At 36.9% G+C, this 6,469-nt stretch overlaps 2 long non-coding RNA genes across 18 annotated transcripts in view; both read left to right on the top strand.

Annotated features, from left to right (window-relative positions):
* Window positions 1–6,469, top strand: part of LOC107152424 — a 104,077-nt gene that overhangs the window by 77,022 nt on the left and 20,586 nt on the right. The gene's annotated exons all lie outside the window — the stretch shown is intronic.
* Window positions 2,999–4,962, top strand: LOC125614307. Its single transcript, XR_007344921.1, has 3 exons — window positions 2,999–3,081; window positions 4,138–4,164; window positions 4,742–4,962. It is a non-coding gene; the product is annotated as an uncharacterized LOC125614307 (long non-coding RNA).

A 6,469-nucleotide genomic window follows, 5' to 3' on the forward strand; every position in this document is an offset into this window, starting at 1 on the left:
GAGAGAGAGAGAATTTTTTAATATTTATTTTTTAGTTTTTCGGCAGACACAACATCTTTGTTTGTATGTGGTACTGAGGATCGAACCCGGGCCGCATGCATGCCAGGCGAGCATGCTACTGCCTGAGCCACATCCCCAGACCAATATTTATATATTTTCTCTGTGTAGGGTATAAAAAGCAGTGGTCCCCATGTTTCTCTTAGATGGGTGTTGAAAATTGCAGTTGCTTAGAAAGTCTTCCTTAGCAATTTGAAATTATAACATGGATTCTTCCCTTGCAACTACAATTTTATCCATTCTAGTGTAAAATTTTTTAACAGCCAGGTATAATCCATGTTTTATATAAATAAGTCACTTATAAGATTTTAAAATGTTGAATGTTAATTACCTATGTGTTTGTTTTATTTTAGTGATACTATGCAAGTTCCTTTATATTAACCAGACATTCTTAAATATTATTAGGTTTATATTCCCAGGACATCATATTTTCAGTTCTTGTGTCCCCCAACCACCCTCCCCTCACCATGCCTGTCTACAAGGCAACCACTAATCTTCTGTCAATAGATCAGTTTCATTTCCTATAGTTTTATATATGGGATCACACAGGTTGTCTCTTGGGATGGATAGGGGGAGGTCTTGCTTGTTTCATTCAGCACATTTTGTTAATTTAAATTTTGACTTATGTTTTTAGAAATGTATATATGAAACAACAGATGCATAATTTCCTTAAAACTGTGAACCTCTTAAATATTTAATATCTACTATCTTCTATGAGCAAACTTGTGTTTGGGAAATCTGGAGTCATTCTTTTGTAGATCACCAAAATATCCATTTAATATGCTCCAAAGAAGAAATACCCACATATTTATATTCAGTTTTAGGATTTTAATAATATTTAACCAATGAATATAACAAGTTGGAGAGATACAACTCTGCCAGATAAGAATGCTAAGAATTAAATGTGTGTGTCTTCCAAATTCACATGTTGAAGCTCTAGTCCCCAAAGTGATGGTTTTTCCAAGTGGGACTTTTGGGAGGTCATTAGGTGTTAGATGGGGTTATGCCGCAGTCCGGCTGCAGCAGAATAATCAGGGGGGTGACGAATAACTTGTGTAGATTGATACAGCAGGAGTAGGAGCCGTTTATTGTAGGACAGGAGCAGTATTTATACATTCCACACAGCTTATCTAATTAGCATAAACTAGATACATCAGTCAACCAATCAGGAATCTCTACACTTAATGGCTCGCTTTTGTTACTTCTCAAACCACTCCCTCTGGCATTTTGCCAGGCACCATCCAGACTTGTTTACGAACTTTAACATTCCCCTGACAAAATGCCAGGTGTTATTTTGACTTATTTACAGACTCTAACAGGGTTATAAGTGTAGAACTCTTTTAATGGCATCAGTACCCTATTATAAAACTCATAAGGGAGAGAAATCTCTTTTTCTGTGTCTCCACCATGTAAAAATACAGCTAAAAGGACTTGTCTATAAACCAGGAAGGGGGCCCTCACCAGACCAAATCTTCTAGCACCTTGCTGTTAGATATTTCATCATTTAGAACTGAGAAACATCTGTTTCTTATGTAAGCCACACAGTGTATAGTATACTTATAGCAACCATAACTGATTAAGTCAAGGAACAATAGACATGTTAGACTTTTCCAGTTGTAATCAAGCTTTTGGGCTTTGATGATGATAAACAAAACAAAACAAAACAAAAAAACCTTAGACATGGATTAGGTGATGTTGAGAGCCACAGCCGAAGGGGCCCCAGCAAACTTCCAGATGCCAGCAAACTTCCAGCTGCCAGTTGATGATTGGCTCACAGCAGCCCCAGCAAACTTCTAGCTGCCAACTGATTGGCTCCTCTGCGGTGATGCTTATTGGGCTGTTTCCCCGCCCTTTCAGACCACAGAGCTGCTCATTGGGGGACTTTTTTTGGCTCTGCCCACAGCCACCCAGCCAATCAGCCTCAAGAGCAGGAGGAGTGGTGGAGGTGGATAGGCTTGTGGGAAGCCGGTGGTGGCAGTTGGGCTCTGAAGGTTTTCCCGAGGAGCTGTGTGGTTTGGTGTGTGTGTTCTAAAAATAAAGTTCATTTCTTTTGACAAGTGGCTCCTGAATTGTGCCCAGCCAGACTGCGGCAAGGTCTAGACTTTTTGTTTCATACCTACATATTTGACTCCAATGATAGATATGTTAGTAGAGCCAGGCATGCTGGTGCATGCTTGTAATCCCAGTGGCTCAGGAGGCGGAGACAGGAGGATTGCAAGTTCAAAGCCAGCCCCAGCAAAAGCGAGGCACTAAGCAACTTAGTGAGAATCCTGTCTCTAAAAAAATATACAAAATAGGGCTGGGGATGTGGCTCAGTGGTCGAGTACCCCTGAGTTCAATCCTGTGTATTCTCCCTCACCCCCAAAAAAACGTTAGTAGAAAATAATAATCACATGAATATTTTTAATTTCAACAACTTATTTTATTTTATAGGTATTTCATATAACCTTTCTTTCTTCCTTTCCTTTCCTTTCCTTTCCTTTCCTTTCCTTTCCTTTCCATTCCATTCCATAGCTGGTGCCTATGGGATTGAATATCAGCTGCTCTACACACTTTCCTGTGCCTTGGTTTCTTATTTGGCAATATATCCTAAGGACAAGTGTACAGTAGATGAGAAAGGGAGTCTTCCTGGCTTATTATACCTGCATAGTACTCTAGGATATAGATGTGCCTTAGGTTACTCAATCAATCCCTTCTTGGTGGATGACTGTCTTATTTGTAGTTTTCTGCTGCCAGCAAAGACCTTATGCTTATGCCTGTTTGTATTTTACTTTTATGCTTGGGATAGATTCTTAGAAGAGGAATTGCTGATTTCAAAGGAACATATCTGTATCCCATAAAAGAGAAGATTTGAAACATAGAGCATCTGGAATGTAGTGGAAGAAGCTAATGTTGTTCTTATTTCATTCTTAGATTCCATGTGCTTTCTGCCCTCTTGTAAGAATGAATTAGCTAGACTGATGCTGGGAGTTATCCAGCCTGCATCCTGGATGCCACAGCCATCTACTGACTATAAGACCTTAAGTGAGTCCTTTCACTTTGTTGACTTTTGAACTAATAGAGAAAGACACTCTGTATAGAAAAAGTGGTTAGCAGCCTGGCCTTTGAGGTGAGGGGACCTGGGTGTTACCCTGGAAACTACTACTTGCTGTTTGTGTGATCTAAAGCAAACAATTTATTTATTATGTGCCCTAATATGACATCTTGTATTTACTGATCATCATCATCACCCTCATCCTCATTCCACCACCCATCCAAAATGTGAATGATAAGTGTGGAGATTATACTACCAGGTGTTACAGAGGTGTTACCACAAACATTTGATTTTATAACTGTTGGATTGTGTAGTGTACATAGAGATTAAATGAAGTCTATAGAAAGCTCTTGAGAAGATGCACACATATTACTTACTATGCTATAAATATGGAATTTCAAATCAGGCACATCATTCAAGAAATGGGACTTAGCCAGGTTGGTTGGCACATAATTGCAATCCCAGCAACTCAGGAGGATGAGGTTGCAGGATCTCAAGTTCAAAGAGAGCCTCTGCAACTTAGCAAAACCCTGCCTGAAATAAAACTAAAATGGGCTGGGGATGTAGCTCAGTGGTTAAATGTCCCTGTGTTCAACCAATCCACATATCCGAAAACAAGAAAAGAAATGGGGCTTGATCAGCTGGTACAAGATTCATTAATAGGAAAATTAGACTATATCTTATACCTTGTTGTATAATTAGAATGCTTCATCTATGTGTTAGTACTTAGCATAAAAGTTCAGATAAATGTAAAAAAACCGAGAAAAACAGAATACAAGCTATATATATATATATATATATNATATATATATGCATATATATATAGTATTATAGTAGTTATATGAAAAGTAACATATGAATACATATTATATTTGCATATATGTCTGCATAGAAAAAAACAATATAATTAAGTAGCATAATGTAAATTTCAATGACAATGGGAATGCTGGGTATTAATATTCTTAACATCTGCACATGACTTACTATTAAACATTAGCAATGAAGAGAAGAAATTATATAAAATATCTGTTACTTATATATTTCAGAAACCAAGAACTATGAAATTAATCCAGGTAAATAAAACCATTATTATTCCATAATTATATCCCTTTCCTTCTCTCATAAAAATAATCACTACTCAAAATGAGACGATTATCACTCCTATGCCTAACTTTACCTTTTACTTCATGTGAGAACTCCCTAAATAAAATACAATGTATTTTTCTGCAACACACATGGTATTCTTATCCAGCTTGCTAATTTACTTGACATTTTCTCTGTATGTGTATCTTGATTGTAACTGATTGTTTCAGTTACCCTTGTAAGGAGTTCAGGGGGCAATCTTCAATCCCAGCATGGTATTTGGTTCATCATCCAGAAAGCCAGTGTTTGTGTCCTTTCCATTCCAACTTCCCAAGTGCACTGCTCTTTAATGGGGTTATTTCTTATCCTTAAATGAGAATTGCTATACTTTAATAAGTATTTGAGAAGGCTAGAAGAGTACCACACACATTCATAATTTCATAGGAAATTCAGTGCCATCTCTGTGCTCTGTGCAGTGTAGTGGAGTTGTAGAGAAGTTTCTTACCCTTTCATTGAATAACTGTCCTCTTCCTGTACTCTGTTGGGGTACTCTTTATTTACATCCAGTATGCACATGACTTGTGGCTCAAGTACCTTCTTGGAGCTTCAGGAGAAGGTGACAGTGAATCTTCAGAGACGGACACTGAAACAAGAGTGAGAAGCTCTTCCTAGACAGCGCCTGAGCCACCCCAGGGTGAGTTCCTTCTCCTGTCTTTGCCTGTACTGTCACATAACTATTCCCTGAGTTCTTGTTCTTCTTCACATCTTCAGTAGCTGAGGAGGTGAAGAGGTCACAGTAATGACTGGTCCAGTTCCAGGTCCTTTTGGAAGTTCTGGTGACCTCTGTAGTGTCATGTTGATATTAAAGGAGAAGGAAGGCCTGATTTCAGTCATCAGCAAATTCTCAGAGTACATCTGGGTCTGATGCCCTGGTTAGGACTTAAGAAGGGTTATGCAGGCCTATAAGTAGTCCCTAGTCTCTCTAATTAGTATGCTTTCTCAGTTGGTAGCCTGAAGAATGAAGCTATTTCCTCTCAGTGAAAAGCAAGAAGATATAGGTCTAAAGGCATTACCAGTTTGGAAGACTATTGTTCATACTGTGTACCATAGCAACCTGACATCCTAATAGTGACCATGGCAACCTTTTAATAGAGACAGATCTGCAATCTGTACACGTGGTAAAAATAAGAATTCATACCCCACTTGAATCAAATGTATGAAATATGATGTCAAGATCATTGTAATGTTTTGAGCAACCAATAAAAAATATTTTAACACTCTAAAAAAAAAAAGAAGCCAGGAATTTATCTAGTATTAAATAAAATTATAAAATATCAGATACAAGAATTCAGTTTTTTCAAAGATAATAATATCATATAACTTACTCTATTATCTATCTATTTATCTATCTCCTGCTATATCTCCTAAAATAACCAAATAAACCTAAATGTTATCATTCCCTAGGACAGAACATTTTCAGTTTTGTAGTACCTGGTATGCCTACTACTCACACTGCCATGTCGATAGGCAGACAGACTACACCTTTTACTACAGAGTAGATTCAATGTCCTAGAAATTCATTGAAAATGAATCTCAAAGGTGTTTTATTTATTTGTTTTTTTATTTTGTTGATTTGTCTTTCATTCATCCTATTTATTTTGGGACTTATTCAGTTTGTTACATATATCAATGGCTCATTATTTTTTGCCGATGCATGTAATCCAGTTTATAGCTATAGAATATTTGTTTTATCCATTCACCTGCTATTTATTTGGGAGTTGTTTCCAATGTGTGGCTCTTGTAAATAAGTTCTTATGAGCATTTGTGAATAAATATTTTCATGAAAATATGATGCTTTCTTTCACTAGTTAAATACTTAGGAGATCAATTTCTGGATCATAATATAGATATAAGACTAACATGGTAAGAAGCTACCAAACTACAGTGGTTGTACCATTTTTTCTTGCCACTAATATTATATGAGAGTTGCATCCTCCAGGACTTTGCTGGTGCTTGGTGTGCTCAGTGTTTTTACCTTAGGCCTTCCCACTGGGAGTGTACTGCTATCTTGTAGTTTTCATTTATTTTTCCCTGATGGGATGTTGAGCATCTTTTCACAAACTTGATGTTTGTGTATCTTGTTCATAGCAGTATCTATTTAAATCTTATGGCTGTTTCTCCTTTGGTGTCTCTATTTTCTTATTAACTACTGTGAGTTTTTTTTTTTTTTGTATTTCTGTACAAATCCTTTTTCAGATATATATATATATATATATATATATATATATATATATA

This window comes from Marmota marmota, unplaced genomic scaffold (genome assembly GCF_001458135.2).
Source record: "Marmota marmota marmota unplaced genomic scaffold, marMar, whole genome shotgun sequence".
Classification (NCBI taxonomy): domain Eukaryota; kingdom Metazoa; phylum Chordata; class Mammalia; order Rodentia; family Sciuridae; genus Marmota; species Marmota marmota.